The following is a 15,214-nucleotide window of genomic DNA, read 5'->3' on the forward strand; positions in this document are numbered from 1 at the left end:
ATATTATTGCAACACTAAATGTGCGTGGATACTCATCCTTGCACTATGTTACTGGAAATTACACAAAATTCAATATGCCACTATGCACTTTGAAACTAACCCTGACAGAAACAAACACTCCCAGGTCTCAGTAAATTTTCAGCATGCTTAAAATTTAACCTGATTTAGTATAACTGTTTTGTTAAATGTACACACCTCTCAATTTGATTGTTATTTTTATTTGAATTTCTAATGTTATAGCATTTATATTTTGAAATAAACTTAAAACTTATATAGAAAAGTTGAAAGAAGAGTCTAAAGAATTCCAGAATGTTTTTTGCCCAGATTTTCCAGCATTTTCTAAGAACAAGAAAGTTCTCTTATAAAAGCAGAATACAGCTATCAAAACTAGGAAATTAATGGTGATGCAATGCTAATACCTAATCTATAGATTTTATTCAAATTATGACCATTATCCCAATAATATCCCTTACTTTGATGGGTAGATAAATGGATGGATAGGTAGATAAAACTGCTTCAGGGTCCAATGCAGGTTCAAGTATTGCATTTAGTTGTCATGTTTCTTTAGTCTTCTTTATTCTGGAATAATTCCTCAATTTGAATTTATCTGACATTTCCTTATGATTAGGTCCATTTTTGGCAGTAATATTCCAGGGTGCTGTTGTGTACTTCTCAGTACATTTTATTATAATATATCCCTGATATGGTTTGGTTCTGTGTCCCCACCCAAATCCCATGTTAAATTGTAATTCCCAGTGTTGGAGGAGGTACCTGCTGTGAGGTGATTAAATCATGGGGATGATTTCCCCCTTGCTGTTCTCATGACAGTGAGTTATCTTGAGATCTGATGGTTTAAAAGTGTGTGGCACTTCCCCATTCACTCTCTCTCTCTCTCATGCCACTGTGTGAAGATGGGCTTGCTTCCCCTTCACCCTTCTATCATGATTATAAGTTTCCTGTGGTTTTCCAGTCATGCTTCCTGTACAGCCTGCAGAACTGTGAGAAAATTAAACCTCTTTTTCTTATAAATTACCCAGCCTCAGGTAGTTCTTTATAGTAGACTCCAATTTAGAATACAATCCCTATTTCCAAATACACAAAAATAATTAAAAGGATTTCTCCCCAGGAAGTAAGATATTAAAATATGTTTATGTTCTAGAAAAAGAAATTGCTGAATATATTAGTTTGCTAGGGCTGCCATAACAAAATGCCTCAGAGTGGGTGGCTTACACAACAGGTATTTATTTTCTTACAGTTCTAGAGGCTGGAAGTCCAAGATCAAGGTTTCAATAGATTTGAATTTTTTCTGAGGCCTCTCTCCTTGGCTTGAAGATAGTTGCCTTGTCATTGTGTCCTCACATGCAATGGCCCCCAACCTCTTTGGCACCAGGGACCAATTTCATGAAAGACTATTTTTCTGTGGATTAGGGTAAGGGGATGCTTTAGGGATAATTAAAGCGCATTTACATTTATTGTATACTTTATTTCTATTATTATTACACTGTAATATATAATTAAATAATTATACAACTCCATAATGTATAATCAGTGGGAGCCCTGAGCTTGTTTTTCTGAAACTAGATAGTCCCACGTGCGGGTGATGGGAGGCAGTGACACCTGAAATATATTGCTTATGCCCAGTCGGCTCCATAATCTCATTTTGGTTGCTGTCACTGCAGAAAACCCTGCTTCACAAAGATTGGATATTAGAAATGGAAGCAGGATTTTCAGTACTTTTGTGGCAGTCTCAGGATATTCCACCTTGACTTTAATCCAGAATGTATGGAGATTTGAAGTTGTCTCAAACATGCTTTTAAGGTCATTGTCATTTGCCATCTCAAACAGTTGATCCTCTTCTAGCACAGACAAAGTCAGTTCACTTGGCTTATTCACAAATGGGACAGATTCATTTCTTCACAGTTCTAGGGTCTTTTGTAGTTAGAAAATAATGCTTAAACTCTTTTGAAAGCTGAGATAGGTGATCATGCACTAGCTGGGAGAAAGAAGGCCATGGCTCAATCTTTTCCGAAATCTTTGCTAATTTTGGAACATGTCAAAAATCCCACTGTTCACTTGTTGCCCCCATAATTCCACTTTAACTTTGGATGCAGCCCCTCTATCTGCCGACTTGAACACAGCTGTCATTCTCCTCTGAAGTGAAAGATTGAGTTCACTGAGCAGGTTGATAAGGCCACAAGTAAGCAAGTTTTGTAACCCGTTCTGTGTCACTGAAAAGTGCTGCCAGTGGTGACTGTTTTTCTAAAATAAATCTCTGAAGTGGTTCTCATAACTCAAAACACTCTGGCCAGTGATCTACCTTTAGAAAGCAATCTCACTTATGTGTATAAGAGAAGACTGTATGCTCTGTGTCCGTCTCCTTACAGAGCTGCATGAACAGACATGAGTTAAGGGCATGCACTTTAATGTGGTTAATAATTTTAATCACACCTTCCAAAACGTTGTTAAATTTAGGTGACATTTTTTGGCTAGCTGACATTTCTCTATGGATGGCACAGTGTGAAGAGTTACATTCAGAAGTGACCTCGTTGACCCACATAGTGAAACCAGAAAGCTGTCCAGTCATGGCAATTGGTCCTTCCATGCTTATACCAACACAAAATGACCAATGAGTTTTCCTAATATGCAATCATTCAAAGACTTGAATAGTTCTGCAGCTATCATATTAGTTGGCAACAAAAGTGCACATAACATATCCTCATGTACATCTTCTGAAAAATATATTGCACAAAAATAAGCATTGTTGCCTTATCAACATTGGTAAACTCATCAACCTGGATCACATACTGCGATGGCTCACTAACTCTCTGTAACAATTGTGCCTCCACATTCTCTGCTATTTCATCAAATCATCTATTTATGGTGCTAACCGAATGAGAAACACATGCCGCCTTTTGACTGCAGCTTCTCCTAAAAGTTCACGGCATATGTGCTGGCAGCAGGCAGGATCAACTCTTCACCAACAGTAAAGGGTCTCTTCACTTTAGCAATGTGATTAGCCACTACAAATGATTCTGTCAGTACAGACACATTTGATAAAATGGTGGCTTTCAATAATTGCTTCTGTTCTTCTTGTCCATACTGTTTTTTCCTTTTGAAAAACTCCCAAGTCTTGTTTAATGCAGGGTGCTTGGTCTCCACGCAGTGAAGCAGTTTTGAAGGTTTCATGGCTTCATTGGATAGCCAGTTACCACATATTATACAAAGAGGGCTTGGAGAATGTGAATTGTCTGGTGCAATGAACCTGTAATTTAAGTAGGACTCATGGTATTTTCTCTTAAATGCAGCTTTCTTTTTGTTGTTTGTTGGCAGTCTTAGAGTATTCTGCTGTCTCATCATTGGGTCTTCCGTCTTTTCAAAGAAACTCTCCAGTGATGATTATTTTTATTCATTTTGGCTAGGGTTAGCTTGTGGGCTTACCAAAACTGTGATTGAGACAGGTGTGCAGTGCTGCAAAGAGGTGTGGATGGAAGTGGTAAATAAAATAATGGGCAGGACACACATGGACTAAAATAAGTGTCAGATTCTGACTTAAAGCCTGCCACTAGATGCAGCTGTACAGTTGAAGTACATCAACTCCCTTGCCACTATAAAGTCAGCCACCAGATGCAGCTTGATTATCACTTGCCACTCACTGATAGGGTTTTGATATGAGTCTGCAGGCAACGGATTTATTATGGTCTCTGGGCAGTCAAACCTCTCTGCTAATGTTAATCTGTGTTTGCAACCACTCCTCAGAGCTAGCATCACCACCTCAGCTCTACCTCAGATCATCAGGTATTAGATTCTCATAAGGAGCATGCAATCTAGATCCCTCTCATGTGCAGTTCACAATAGGGTTTGCGCTCCTATGAGAATCTAATGCCACCACTGATCTGACAGGAGGCAGAGCTCAGGAGGTAATATGGGCAATGGGGCACGGCTATAAATACAGATGAAGCTTTGCTCCCTCGCCTGTGGCTCACCTCCTGCTGTGTGGCATGGTTCCTAACAAGCCATGGATCACTATCAGTTCTTGGCTCAGGTCTGGGGACCCTTGCTCACATGACCTTTTCTCTGTGCATATGCATCTCTGGTGTCTTTTCCTCTTCTTAAAATGACACCAGTCATCTTAGATTAAGACCAATCCACATGACCTCATTTAACCTTAACTACCTCTTTGAAGACCATATTTCTAAATACAGTCATATTGTGAGGTGCACTGAGGGTTCAGACTTTAACACATGAATTTACAGGGAATGCAATTCAGTCCATAATACTTAATGAAATGCCTTTTCTCTATTTCTACTGTTATTTATTTTGTTTTATAAGAAAAGTTTCAGTTTCTGGTATAATGTGCACTGTTGAAGAGCCTTTGCAGTAATTATAATTAATAAGTACTTTATTTTTATCTAGCACCAATGAGCAGCTCAGGCCTATGTATTTTTTTGTGTGAGTCAGGAGAGGACAAAAGAGGATTAAAATGTGTATTAATGTGCTCACTAGACAAGAAAAGCAAACTTTTATTCTGTAAGTGTTTAGTTTTTGATATCTTTAACTTTTGATATTTTACTAAACTTAATTATTTGTTCATTAACTTAATAATATTATTTAATAGAATCAGTGTTATTCATAATTTCATAAACACTTTTGCAACATCCTATGTACTAAGCACTGCGGTAGGAGTTATAAGTACAACACCAAGTAGAATATATGGGAAAGATACATAAGAAAGATATATAAATAAGATATTTTTTCCCTTATCAGTCTTTCAGTCTAGTCAGGATATGAACTGGCAAATAAAATGTAGTCAGCAGGGTATTATATCATGGATAAATACAGAGCCCATTGAAGCAAATGGACAGGACTTTGCATCTATTTGATGGGAATTGATACAGAAACTGAGAATTAGGGTTGAGCATAGAGTTTTTAAGACAAAAGTGATGGGTGAAAAGAAGAGGTGACAGTCCTCAGAACCAGAGTGTTTACATTTGTGTGCTCCCTCCTTTAGAAACCCTGGGCCTTCTGCAGAAGCAGCTCTCCTGAGGGAAGTTGCTGCATGGACTTTCAGGCCACTGACTGACTCTTCTTGCAAAGAAATGACCCCAAATATTTGAACCTTTGAACATGTGCTCAGGGAAGCTATTGATCTATATATAGATCCTGCATATAACCTATGCATTCTTTAAAACTCATCCCAAGCAGCACCCCTGCTTGAATGCTTCCTGAAAGATCATTCTTTCACCCTCCACCTTCCTGTACAGATTAAGATCTGAAGGTTTGTTCTGCCAGCCTGGAAACCTTTCTGTACCCTGTAGCCTGGAAACCCACTGTACCTTTTCTTAACTGACTTTCTGCTTGTTTTTTCCTTAACAATAGTAGCTGAATCTGAATCCCAAGCACCTCACACATAGTAAACACTCAGAAAAAACCTGCTGAACAGTGTTAGTCTTTCAGAGTCATTCTGGCTCAGCAGCCAAAAGATCCTGTGTCCGAGGCCAGTTTCCTTCTGTTGGCTCCATTCTAAGCTCAGCATGCCATGACTCACTGTTTCCTAGACAATGTCATTTGTTGGCATGGCTATGAAGCCCCATCCACTTGTGGACTTTCCCAAGGATTTCAGAGTCTCCCTTTAAAATCCCTTTCTCCAAGCATTTCCATCACAGAGGCCTCAAGATCAAAGGAGTTATAGAATATTGTTACCCTGAGGATAAATATTGTTACCCTGAGCGTAAAACCTAGGAAAATTGCCAAACATTTCCCACATGAACTTTGCTTACAGCATCTACAAAAGAGGAAACAATATGTGATTTACTTTATAAATTTGGTGAAATAAAACCTAACAAGCTAATTTTAATGTAGCAGACGTGAGTGTGATTTGAGTAGAGAACCAGAAAGCTAGAACGATATCTATATGCCTAGTCCAAACTACCACTTTAGTGTCAAGGAAAGAAAAATCTCTTTGAACCGAAGCCAAGGAAAACTTTTCATAAAATCATGTAGGTCTGTTTCATTGTTTTGGCCATACAACAGCATCTTCTTTCATTTGTTACTGTTACTAGTTACTAGGGTCACAGTTGCTAACCTAAAAATAAGGATGAACACTTTTAGATAATTTAAAAAACAATGCCAATCAGATAAATCAAGACATAATCACAATCATAGGTAAATGTACCATTAAGCTAATTAGAGCCCCTCACTTTTTCAGGCTTTTTTCAGGGCCTTGGGAAGGGACCTAGGAATGTGCTCATATGGTCGTATAGTTTTACACAATTTGCTGAGAAGTTGTATATTTAATCAAGTTGATTAGGACTGCTTTTTTTTCTCTCACTCTGACTTTATTTCTTTACAGTTCTCCTTGTATTGGATGATGTTGGAGTAGCTAGACATGTTTTTGAGATGTGGCTGGGAGAAGTTGAGTTGAGGGTACCCAAATTTAGTTTAGTTTTAGTGATATGTATTTTATTGGTTGACAGTTATCTTATGAATGGTTCTATTTTTACTAGCCATCCTGGTGTGAGACTGGCTCCCAGGTATACTCCTTTGCTTACTGTGCACACTCACTCAGCATTCTGATGCAGAAATCAGAATGTGTCCTAATATACACAATACGAAAATGATGCAGGTATGGAAGAGACAAGGTTGAAATAAATGCACAGATCCAGGAGCTAGTCTGGGGAATATTATTCTAATAATCAGAGTGAAAAATCATAAGCAGATAATTCACTTTATATCAATCCTAGATTAAAAAAACCCCTCCCCTTCAGGAATATACTCAATAATACAGGGTCTTTGATTATAAATACTTTATATTTTTTCCCTTATTTGATTGGAATGATCATGTTCAATTGTAATTTAATAATGTTTCATAGAATATCAGAATTTCTGTGTTTGTAGAGCACGTACCTGTAGTAGCATGACAAACAATGAGTTCATCCATATGCGATGCTGTATACTTTATGCATTCAGCTATCAATAATAGCTATTTTTATTGATAAATGTAATTTAATTTAATCACTTATATTTACATTGCTAATATCCAGAGTATTTCTTTCAAACCACAGGTTAATACACACTAAAGGACAATGCCGTTAAAGGAGAAGAGGAACTTTGGAAACTATGCTGTCTGAAAGGAAAGCAAGGCACTCTTCATTAACAGCTAGTGGGTTCCTAATTTCTGCCCATGAAGGCATATTCATACTGAGAGAGCACCCCGTGAAGGGGAAGAACCATCCGTGCTAATTCTTGTTGTCTTCTTCTGAGCCTAGTGGGCTCATCGTTCATACAAACTAATGTGTCAACATTAAAACCAAAAGGGAATTGAATTGATAAATGACTTGGGAGGCTCTAATAGTTGTAATAACTATGGCGACAGAAGAACACTGGCTATAATATTTGTTATTACCACTGGTATCTGGATCTATAACTAAAAAAGCTTCTTCATTTCTCCAAACTAATAGATATGACAGATATTCATTATTTTTGCCACACTTAGCTCTACTTAAAGAAATATTCTAAACTCAATCTCAAATCCACTAATGGAATTTCTGTTGCAGTCTCTCCTATAGTCAAAAAATAATAAGAGTAACTGAATAGTAGTTTTGTACCAGATAGATATTTGAAGAAGAAATAGTCCTCATATATACTTAAATATTCTCAAAATATCTCCCTTGCCCTCCCCCTAATACTATCATTTCTTTGTTTCAGGGAAATGGCATTTTAATAAAACACTTACTGTGATGTACCATTTACTGGGCAAGGGCAGCTGCCTGGCCAATTTGAAAGAGCACAGAAGCAAAGGCTTAATGCTTTGATCTAGAATCCTGGCTCCACCAATTCTCTGAGTCCCAGTTACCTCCTCTATCAAGGGCTAATAACCCTTGTTTTTGAGGTTGGTGTGAGAATCAAACAAATTAATCGGTAGAAAAAGCCAGCACACTGCCTATCCTGGAGCAAATACTCAGTATGTATTTTAATTCCCACACTCTTTGCAGCTTTGCCCATGACCTCTACTGCAGCCTCAAGACCCACAAACCTAGACATTAATTTGTATGTTAATAATCTCCCATGTTTGCGAGAGAGTTTGGAGCTTTCATATTCATCTACTATTGGTAAGCCAGTTTACCTGAGGTCCCACAGCTGATCAATTACAGGGCTGAAATGGTTAACTCTAGGTCCAGTAGGCTACCTGCTCTCCACTCTCTCCTACACAGCCTCTCACATAGCTTTGAGGGGGAACAAACAGCACTTTTCAACAAAGGAAAGTGTGCTGAATCCGTGAATTATTACTTTGACCTAGAACATTTCAAAAGAAGAGCTTAAGGCAAAATTTAAAATTATAAGAGAAAATAATTTCTACTTCCCTGACCTGCTTTTTTATCCCAGTTACGGTGACTCACCTCTTTCGCTTCAGGTATCTTGCTTGAGTGCTGTAGTGCATCATAGGATATGCTCATCATGGAAAAAAAAAAAACCAGTACCCAAGGAGAAAAACCAAGCCCCCATTAGAATATCAGCTCCATAAGGGCAGGGATTTTTCTATTTTATTTAGTGATGTCTCCCAAGTTCTTAAAATACTACCTGGAACGTAGTAGGTGCTCTGGTGAATGAGTCAGTTCTATTGAATAAGAATGAGAGTGTGAATTCTAACATCACAACAGAATCTCAGGCAACTGTGATCTGGCCCTTAGTCTGAATTCCCATAGTACTTAGGCAAGTTGGCCTGGAACTGCTCTCAGGGATCAGGTGAGGTGTCAGGTGGTCTCCATCTACACTGCAAACTTTTTTTTTTTTTTTTCTGAGACGGAGTCTCTCTCTGTCGCCCAGGCTGGAATGCAGTGGCCGGATCTCAGCTCACTGCAAGCTCCGCCTCCCGGGTTCGCGCCATTCTCCTGCCTCAGCCTCCAGAGTAGCTGGGACTACAGGCGCCCGCCACCTCGCCCGGCTAATTTTTTGTATTTTTAGTAGAGACGGGGTTTCACCGTGTTAGCCAGGATGGTCTCGATCTCCTGACCTCGTGATCCGCCCGTCTCGGCCTCCCAAAGTGCTGGGATTACAGGCTTGAGCCACCGCGCCCAGCCTACACTGCAAACTTTTATAGGGTAAGGGCTGGGCCTTGTCCCTCAGTTCAATGCTAATCCAGAGCAGGTGCGTTTTAAACAGACACATACATGTACATGCATATATATATATATAATATATATATATATACTCTTTGAGAAACTGATATTTGTACAAATTTGAAAGTAGTTTTATAGGCATATTTCTACATAATAGATTCAATTTGGCTTAAACCACAGTAATACATGTCCTTTAAAAAAAATTTCAAAATGCCAATGTCTTAATTTGCAATCTAGTCACCCATGTGTTGGTATCTTTTAACCAAAAGGTTAAGTACCTGAATTGGGCCATTTCTGAGTTACTATAAAGACTATAAAGCACTATAAAGGAATAACCATGACTGGCTAACTTATAAAGAAAAGAGGTTTAATTGGCTCGTAGTTCTGCAGGCTGTGCAAGCATGACTTCAGCAACTGCTTCTGGTGAGGGCCTCAGAAAACTTACAATCATGGCAAAAGAAAAAGCAAGAGCAGTGAATGTCACATGGTGAGAGAGAGATCAAGAGAGAGAAGAGGGAAGGTCCCAGACTCTACAACTAGATCTCACATGAGCTAACTGAGCACGAACTCACTTATCACCAAGGGGGATGGTGCTAAGCAATTCATAAGGAATCTGCCCCCAAGATCCATTCCCCTCCCACCAGACCCCTCCTCCAACATTGGGAATCACATTTCCACATGAGATTTGGAGTGGACAAACATCCAAACTATATCAGTATCTAAATTAGAAGATTGTGCAGAGTTAAAGGCAAAGGACATGGAGAATTTTGAGGGCTCTTTCATCAAGGTATGGTGAGGCTTAACAGAGGCCACCTCCTGGTCAACAGTTCAGGGTCCCTCCTCCCCATTCCACCACTTGGCTGTTTTTATGTTTGCGGTAACTATATTTCATGCTGTGGATAGTAGTTTCAATAGGAGGGCATTCTGTAAAAAATTTTTGAGAAAATGGTGACAAACTTTAAGCAAATAAATAATAAGAATGTTTTTTAAAATTACATGAAAACGAAACTTTTCCATCTAGTTTGGGATAACATTCTTCTATGGCTTCCTGGGTTGTTCCTCCAATGACTCTCTTTTTCGTGTGTGCCTTCTGAGTCACCTACCCTTGCTTTCTCCTATGAATCTGGACACCATACTTTCAGAAATAGAGGGCAGGATATCCAGTCCCTGTGATGCATTGGAGAGTAAAATTATTAAAATCAAAATGTCACAGAAAACAGATAATGAGAATTTACTAAGTTTGTAGACTAACATACTGTTACAGGACTCCTTCGGTGCTGCTTCACCAGCTGGAAATCTCTGTGGCTGCTGTGACCTCTGCTTGTGGTCTTGCCAGGGTTTGCTGGGCTCACTCTTCCCACTCAGCCTGGTGGGCTGTACTCAGCTTGTGCTACCTGCCTGGATCCCACATCTGAACAGGGACTCTGTGTTTTGCCTGTGGCTAAACTGGGCATGCTACAGGCAGCTTTTGCATTGGGAGCCAGAGTCTAGACAAGGGGAATGCAGTGGCACCCGAAAACTCAGAGATGCCAGCAACCGTGGAGCCCCAAGTGATGTTACAGCTCTCGCCCAGGGAATCCTGAGGTCTAAGCTCCCAAGAAATGTTGCAGCTTTTGTAGTTCAGCAAGCCGGCCAGGAGGGAATGGTGCCTAACTGCTTCACTTCTTTGAGCCTGCAGCTCAGAGGATGGAGACATGCTACAGCTCTCCCTGCTGCCTGCAGCTTAGAGGATGAGGATGTGTTGTGTCATAACTCATTTGTTCCTGCTAAATAGGTTGATGTGGCACCCAGTGGCTTTTTTCACTCCTGTAACTCAGTGAGCAGGAGTATGTGTTACACCCTTTTGGCAGGTTCCGGGTTCTTGTCCTGTGACTAGGAAGAATGACGTACACAGACACTGGAGAGGGCACAAAGCAGAGAAGAAGTTTCCTGAGTGACAGAAAAGCTCTTAACACAAGAGGGAACTTGAAGTGGATAGTCCTCTGTGTGAGAGGAGACTCAAAAGGAGGTGGCTGTCTGTAAGGCTGAGTCTGGGGTTTTTATGGGCTCCAAATGGGGGAGTATAGGCTGATTGATCTATGGGTAGGCCTGGAAAAAGCATCATTATATTGGCTAAAAGGCATCGAGGAAATTCTCACTCTGATCATGGGCTCTACCCAGAACTGGCAGCTCCATTTTCAGGCTCCTGGCTGTCTTTGGCTTGCAGATCAGGTTTTACCAGGGACACATCCCTGTCTGCCTAAGAATTTGTCTATCTCCTGTTGCTATCAATATAACCAATTTGAACAGCCATTTACAGGTCAAATTATGTGACTACATAGTGTGGCATGTGAAGATCCTAACTATACCTATTGGATCTATAGATTATTATAAGATTATTATAGATTATTATAAGTATCACCTTCCCCATTCTTGTGTTCTAGTCTCCAATAGAATATATCAACTGTCAATTCATCAGAAATACTACCAACACCAAAAAAAAAAAAAAAAAAAACCCTTTCAATCAGGAAAAGTTAATTTATTAGAATTACTCAACAGGAGGAATGATGCTCTGGCAGCATTTTAGTGTCTCAGAAGGAAAATGGTCAGAGAATTGGGCTTAAAATGTTTAAAACTCATCTGACAAGGTAAGGAATGGACTGGAATTGGGCACAGTTGCTGACATAATAGAGCTAGTGGACAAAAGAGGTGAGGTCTTGCTAGAATAAGCAAACTTGTCTAAGGAGTGATCTGCTAGCTCAGATGTGCAAACTGATGTCCTGAATAAACTGACTTAGAAGAATTTCCTGAAACAAATGGCAAAGTTCTCCATAAGCTTAGTTTTATTTTCTATGTAAGAATTTCCTGGAACAAAGAGTTAAGTCATACTAATACAAATAGTATTAGTTATCCAAAGAATGCTCTAAAAAGTAGAGAACTTCTCAGTAGCCTCAACTCCTGGAACAGTACCTAGTATAAAATAAGTGCACATAGAAATATATCTGGTAGTCAAAAAATATTAAAATATTTGTTGAGTTGAATGAAGATTATCTTGGTCTTAATTATAATGTTAATTGAGATAGATATTGTTGCAAATTTGAAAATGCCCACAAGAGGAAGCCAGGGATCGGAATTCTAGTACTGATTCTACCACTAACTACTAATCTGTCTGAAACTCCATTTACTCACCAGACTAATAAGCAAATTTGACTAGATTATTACTAAGATCCCTTCAATTCCAAAATACACTATCACTTTCCACATTCACTTAGGAATATTTAGACCTCCTGCAGATACACATTTAACTACTAGGGGACACAGGCTTCAGTTGTTGCTTAGAAAAGATAATGCATTCTGAGATTAGGGCTGATGGAAAGATATTGAAAAGTCTTACTTCGTGTCTATTACTAGCGATTTGGGGATCAATAGAATGCCTCATGCGTCCCAGAACATGTAGGCATGGGGTGCCCAGATTTATGATCCAGAGAAAAAAAATCCTTCATCTTCTAGTATTTCATTCCTAGAGCCTTTGCTTGTTTCAAAATAACAACAACAACAATAATAATAATAAATAAAAGTGGCATTGCTATCAGTTCAGTGAGAACAACTCCCCAGAATTTTCTGTTTATGAGAGTTGCCTAGATGATGAAACCCAGGAAAAATCAATGAGTGAAAGAGAAAACCAGCTAAAGGGGAAAAAATATCCAACAGATCCCAGCAGAGGATAATGAGAGCAGAGGACAGAGGCTACAGTAAGGGGAGGAAAAAGGGGATAAAGTTGATGCAGATTATGTTTATGTGGAGCTATAAGCAGTGGTGTGTTGGTAAAACAGCTTTCAAATTAAAAAAAAAATCAGATTTGTAGCATCTGCTGATTTCCATAAACACTCCCACTGTGGCCAGATTTATGTTTCCAACAGTGAATAACTGGCTATCAAAATTCCTGACCATTTAATAACCTGCTCTGTAAGCCTGTACGAGCTGGCCAGAGCAATGAGGTAAGTGAGGCTGACTGAGTAGCTCTCGCTGACCAAGGGTGAGCTCCTATAGGACCCTTGGGATGATGACTCTTCAATTACTGAATACTTTTTCTGGGGTTTTCTTTTCTTTTCTTTTCTTTTACTGAAATTCTCACTATGCCTTGCTTTAGGGAATTGGTATTCATATCCTGTAAGTCAAGAAAAGTTTTTTTGAGGGGAGCTTGAATAAATTGAAGTGGGTCAACTCTCAAGTGCCAGACACCCCTGTTCTGAGGTTTAGATGCCAATTACTATTTCTTCAGTGATCCTTGGCCACTGTGAGATGGGAGTGGTCAGGGAGAGAAAGGAATGGAATGTCAGTGAAAACACTTCCTGTTCTCAGCCTGCCCTGGGGCCTCACTCACACTCAGCCTTGCATCTCAGACCTTGGCCTTCCTGTGAAATGAACATTCCTTAGCCCTAGCTTCCAGGAATTTTGGATGCTAGACTCTAAAATAAACTGATACCTTTCAAAGGCCAAAACAGAAGAAAACCAGGAAACATATGGCAAAAGAAGTTTTCTTCGAGAAATTATTTTCCATGTCGTATTTGCATAAATTTGTCATGGGCCTGTCACTTCCATGAAGGGGGAAACCAGCATGACTCTAGCATGCTGGCATCCTGGTGCCCTTTGCAGCTGAGGTCAGACTGTTTCTCCTCTTGCTTCTTTTCTGCATTTCTTAGTGGACTCATGACCAACACATTTGAAGCTACAGATGATTACATTCAACACTGTATGTGCTATGAGTGAGCAGCCTGAATTGCACAACAGTATTTCATTTGGCTAGTATTTCAGTTTGTTGAGTCACAAACCTGACAAGCAGCTACAGACCACAAAATCACATTTTCTGACTCAGAGCATGTGAGAGAGAAGTGGTAGCTAAAGGTTCAGCACAGCAGTCAGTGTTGGCACAACCATCTGACTTCACAGCCTTGTTCTAGAATCTAGATTCCTCTCTACTTGACTCAATGGCATTGCTTTATAAATTCAGTGTAAATCTCAGACCTTCAAGAACATATCCCAAAACACATGATGAACAGCATCTGGTGTTCAGCCTTCTTTTCCTCTATGAAAGTGTCCCACCAGGAAATGACAATAGCTCTCAGGCTATTAACTCATGGGCCACTTGATGCCTTTTGTGTGAACAGTACAAGTTGAGAAATGAATTTCCTGCTGCTGAAATTCTAATACTTAGAAACTCTTCAATGAACAACACAAGTATATTATTTGTATTAGTAGTGGGGAAAAAAGTTTTTTTTTTTTTTTTTTTTTTTTAACCAAACAATTTAAGTGTCTTGACAAATGTCAGCATAGTGGGATAGGATCTTAAACCATCAAACAGTGGGTTTTCCTTGTGTTGTAGTTTTTCAAGGGTCCATTGAAGAATCAAGAAATGTTGATTCTTCATTTTTCTTAATCATGTTCCATTGTTCTATGTTATCGTAAAATGACTTTAATTAAAATGCTAATTTTAACTAAAATTAATGGCTTTCTCACCTGATGTCTTAACTATTGAAACATATTATCTGCACTCTCCTTTCTTTCCCAAGAAAGTCCTATTCAATTCATTAAGTTCTGTTGGGTTCCAAGCACTTATAAAATGAACTCTATGTGTAGATAAAAACAGAAATAATTCTTGTTTCAAAAACATAAAAATTCATCTGAGGGGGTGTCAAAATTAGCACACATTAAAATATGTTATAATAACCCAGATTTTTTCCCAAATTCATCCTTTAAGTCATCTGTTCTAGGATAATTTTTCATAATTTTCCTCCATATGTACTCCTTCAATGCTTCATGAGGCCATATCTGATAATTGTGGGGTCTTGAGAGAGAGAGTTCAGAGAGGCCCACGTTTCTCTGTCTAAATATTTAATGTTTTCTTAACTAGCTAACAAAATGTTAAATAAAATGAGTCCAAGGATCTTCCTATCTTCACAGATATACACTCGTGCACTACATAATGACGTTTTGGACAACTACAGATGGGATACACATAGGATGACAGTACTATTAATATATATTGACTGTATACTTTGTGTGTTTAGATATACAAATACTATTGTGTTACAATTACCTATAGTATTCAGTACAGTAAC

This window comes from Trachypithecus francoisi, unplaced genomic scaffold (assembly GCF_009764315.1).
Source record: "Trachypithecus francoisi isolate TF-2019V2 unplaced genomic scaffold, Tfra_2.0 Lachesis_group1, whole genome shotgun sequence".
Taxonomy (NCBI): domain Eukaryota; kingdom Metazoa; phylum Chordata; class Mammalia; order Primates; family Cercopithecidae; genus Trachypithecus; species Trachypithecus francoisi.